General features: G+C 46.1%; 1 protein-coding gene across 8 annotated transcripts in view; it reads right to left on the reverse strand.

Annotated features, from left to right (window-relative positions):
* orc1 (origin recognition complex, subunit 1) overlaps positions 1-5,000 on the reverse strand; it is a 130,289-nt gene that overhangs the window by 85,523 nt on the left and 39,766 nt on the right. The window lies entirely within an intron of this gene.

Below are 5,000 nucleotides of genomic sequence, written 5' to 3' on the forward strand. Positions count from 1 at the left end.
GGATTAAGAACTTTCTGACCAACAGACCCCAGACTGTGTTGCTCGGCCCCTACACGTCCTCCACCCGCATGCTGAGCACCGGTTCCCCTCAAGTATGCGTGCTGAGCCCTCTCCTGTACGCCCTCTACCCCTACGACTGCAGCCCGGCCCACGGCAACAACACCATCGTCAAGTTTGCTGACGACACGACAGTGGTCGGTCTGATCTCGGAAGGTGACGAGACAGCCTACAGAGAGGAGGTAAAGAGACTGACAGCTTGGTGCAAGGACAACAGACTGCACCTTAACACTGCAAAAACAAAGGAGATTGTCGTCGACTTCAGGAGGAACAAGACGGTGCCGCCCCCCCTCTGCATCGAAGGCGTGTGTGTGGAGAGGGTCCACACGTTCAAGTTCCTGGGAGTACAGATCTCCGACGACCTTTCTTGGACTCACAACACCACAGCAGTGGTAAAGAAGGTCCACCAGCGTCTGCACTTCCTGAGAGTCCTCAGGAAATTCAACCTGGACAGGAAGCTGCTGCTAGCCTTCTACCACTCGTCCATCGAGAGCCTGCTGACGTACTGTGTCTCCACCTGGTACAGCGGCTGCACTGAGGCGGACAGAGTGAGGCTCCAGAGGACAGTCAAAACAGCGCAAAGGATTATTGGCTGACCTCTCCCCTCACTGTCGGACATCTACACCGCCCGGTGCCTCAGAAGGGCTCTCAACATCGTCAAAGACAATACCCACCCAAACTCACACCTGTTCGACCTGTTGCCCTCTGGCAGGCGCTACAGATGCATCAAATCGAGGACCAATAGACTGAGAAACAGCTTCTTCCCGAGAGCCATCTCCATTCTGAACTCTCACACACACACGAGAACACCCTTACCTTGCAGAACAGCATCGTGATGTGTTTTTATATACCCTATTCAGTACTAAATTCCATTGAACTCTCTTATTTATTTATCTAATTTATATATTTGTCTGTATTATTGTTGTAATGCACTGGAGAGGGGAGCCCTCTCATCTCGTTGCACACTTGAGTACAATGACAATAAAGGGATTTCTAATTCTAATTCTAATTCTAAACTCGGTTTCATTTCGCCCCGCCCCTGCCCGGGGAAGGTGCTCCTATTCGGCTTAACTGTGACACACGCCCGCCCTCCTCCCCCGGAGCTTCCATTCGGTTAAACTAAGGGGCCGCTTGGAAACGCCCGTGCCCGGGGAAGGTGTTCCTCTTCGGCTTACTGTGACGCGAGCATGCCCTCCTCCTCCGGAGCTTCCATTCGGTTAAACTTAGGGGCCGCTTGGAACCGCCCGTGCCCGGGGAAGGTGCTCCTCTTCAGCTTACTGTGACGCGAGCATGCCCTTCTCCTCCGGAGCTTCCATTCGGTTAAACTTAGGGGCCGCTTGACACCGCCCGTGCCCGGGGAAGGTGCTCCTCTTCGGCGTAATTGCCACACACGCCGGCCGGCCTCCTCCGGAGCTCTCGTACGGTCCCGAACGGAGCGAAATGTCGCCCCACTCGTGCCCGGGCGGAAGGTGCTCCTATTCGGCTTAACTGTGACGCACGCCCGCCCTCCTCCTCCGGAGCTTCCATTCGGTTAAACTTAGGGGCCGCTTGGCACCGCCCGTGCCCGGGGGAACTTGCTCTTCTTCGTCCACTCTCCTCTTCGCCCACGCTCTTCTTCGGCGCACGCCGGCCGTCTAACCGCTCCAGCGCCCCGTCGTGCCGCTCGGGGAAACTACAATGCCCCCGCGGAGCGGAGCGAATGGAGAGCCCCGATCGTGCACGGGCAAAAAAGTTTTTAATTTTTGAATATTTTTTAGACCCGCGAAGCACTGAACCCGCGAAAGGTGAACCGCGAAGTAGCGGGGTTTCACTGTATATATATATATATATATATACATACACATATATATACACATATACACATGTATACACATATATATATAAATATATACACATATATATAAATATATACACATATATATAAATATATACACATATATATAAATATATACACATATATATACACATATATATACATATACTGTAATACCCCGGTTATCGCGGTTAATGGGGGCCGGGACCACCCGCGAAAACTGAAAATCCGCGAAGTAGCGGCGCACCTTCAAAAATGCTTAAAAAAAAAAAAATAAAAAAAAAATATATATATATATATATATATATATATATATATATATATATATATATATATATATATATATATATATATATATATATATATATATATATATATATATATATATATACGGGTTGAGAGAAAGAGTGACATTCATGTTATAACAAAAAAAAACTGTAAAATATGTTGTCTGTTTACAATAAATATTGAGGGTCTAGAACACTGTTCTACCGAACAATTTACTTACGAACAACCAATTATCGTTATCAGCTTTCAAAAACAAGCAAACACTACAATTAGCTCACATAATTAGTCCGTCGTTTTGCGCAACAAATTAACATTTATAATTTCTATTTCTGGGGGTTTAAGATTACAGTAATACCTGGACATGAATAAAATTGTACCATACCATATAGAAAATGGGTGTAGAGAGAGAGAGAGATTCGTGTTAAACAATCAAACAATAAAACTGTCATGACCCGTGTCGGTCATGTCAGGGTTGTTGATTAGTATTATTGTCACGTCCCATGCCATGCTTTCGTGTTGTTGTTTTCTCAGCTGAGTGGGGCCATTTTCCGCCAGCGCTCGTTCCCGCCCTGTCTCGCCCGGCTGATGAGACGCACACACCGGTTCCCCGTTAGCCTCCCAGCTGACTCTCATTTGTACTGTTAATTACCGGACTATTTAAACACCCCGTGCCGACTGCTTGGCGTCAATGCATTGCTCCCGCTACACCCTCTATACGCGTTTGCCCCGATTGCTCGTTCATCTCGCTCACGTTCATGTTCATTTGTAACTTGTCACTGTCCTTGCTCCCCGTCACTTTTCGGTCTAGTCACGTTCTGTTCACCTCCTGTTATTTTTGCACCCCGCCACGTTTGTGTTTGTCCAGTTCCCTCGTTTGCCTTCCTGTTTTGTCGTTAATTAAACTCCCTTCAAGTTACCCGTGCCTTGGCTTCCCCGCATCTTTGGGTCCCTTCCCGCTACCTCGCCTACCCGCGAGCTTAACAAAAACAACATTTAACTGACCTCTTACAATAAGTTCTTCTAAGCGTAGTTGATGAAAAGACCTGTGCAGTACGATGAGGTAATAACGATGAATGACTGCACAGGGGCATGAAGAGCTTTACTGCACCTCGGATGATGCCGCAGACTGTCATGACCCGTGTCGGTCATGTCAGGTCTTTGTTTGTTTTTGTCACGTTCCGTTTCGGTCATGCCATGTCTTTGTTTTGTTGTCCCAGCTGAGTGGGGGCGTTTCCTCCAGCGCTCGTTCCTGTCCCGTGTCATCATGGCTGGAGAGACGCGCCCACCAGCCACACACTGGTTCCTCGTCAGTCACGCAGCTGTTTCACATTGACTTCATAATTACCAGGACTACTCAAGCGCTCAGGACCGACTGCTTGGCGTCGGAACATTGCTCCCTCTGCTTCCTTTCCCTGACTGTCATGGCCGAGTCCTGATATCGTTCTCGTGCATAAGGTATTTGTCACTGTCCCTGTTTTCCTCGTCATTTTGTTCTGTTTAGTCACGTTTAGTTCCTCTTCGTTATTTTGCACTTTGTCACGTCAGTTTGTTTTCTCCCAGCACCTGGTTTGCCCTCTTAAGTTCCCTCATTTAATTCCTTTTATGTTACCCTTGCCTGGCTTCCGTGCATTTTGGGTCCTCCTCCTTCACATCGCTACAAGCGAGCTTGACACAGACGATGCAGGAGAAGCTGCAGGAGGCGGCGTAGTGGCTATAGGAGGTGGCGTAAGGGATACAGGAGGCGGTGTAGCGGCTATAGATAATATATTTAATATTTTTTGATATTTTTAATTTTTGAATATTTTTTTAGACCCGCGAAGCACTGAAACCGCGAAGTAGCGAGGTATTACAGTATACATATATATACATATACACATATACATACACACACACACACACATATACATATATATAAATACATATATATATATACACACACATATATATATATATACACACATATATACACATATATACACACATATATATACATATATATATACACACATATATACACACACATATATATACACACACACAAACATATATATATATATACACACACATATACACATATACATATATATAAATATATATATACACACACATATATATACACATATATACATACATATACATATACATATACACATATATATATACACACACATATATATATATACACACATATATATACACATATATACACACATATATAAACATATATAGTGAACCTTTCGCGGGTTCAGTACTTCGCTGGTCTAAAAAATATTCGGGGGCATTGTAGTTTCGCCGAGCTGCACGACGGGGCGCTGGAGCGGTTAGACGGCCGGCGTGCGCCAAAGAAGAGCGTGGGCGAAGAGGAGAATGGACGAAGAAGAGCACGTTCCCCCGGGCACAATTTGGGGCGACGTTTCTCGCGGTTCGGACCGTACCAGAGCTCCGGCCAGCGTGCGTGGCAGTTAAGCCGAAGAGGAACAACTTCCGCCCGGGCACTAGCGGGGCGACATTCCGCTCCGTTCGGGACCGTGCGAGAGCTCCGGAGGAGACCGGCCGGCGTGCGTGGTAGTTAAGCCGAAGAGGAACACCTTCCGCCCGGGCATAAGCGGAGCGCGAGGCTGTCAGTTATGAATGAATAAATAAATAAATGAAGAATGCCACCTTTCATTTCACAGGGCACACCGGACGGCGTACCAGCAGGTAAAAGTCAAAGTAATTCAATAAATACAAAAAGAAGTAATTGAATAAATACAAAAATAATGGCTGGGGAATAAAAAAATAATAAGTTTTAATAATAATTACTTTTTTTTTTGTGAAAACATGAATTTCACTCTCTCTCTCT

The sequence above is a fragment of the Idiotropiscis lumnitzeri genome, chromosome 13 (genome assembly GCF_059441095.1).
Source record: "Idiotropiscis lumnitzeri isolate Australia: NSW breed Sydney's pygmy pipehorse chromosome 13, RoL_Ilum_1.0, whole genome shotgun sequence".
Lineage (NCBI taxonomy): Eukaryota > Metazoa > Chordata > Actinopteri > Syngnathiformes > Syngnathidae > Idiotropiscis > Idiotropiscis lumnitzeri.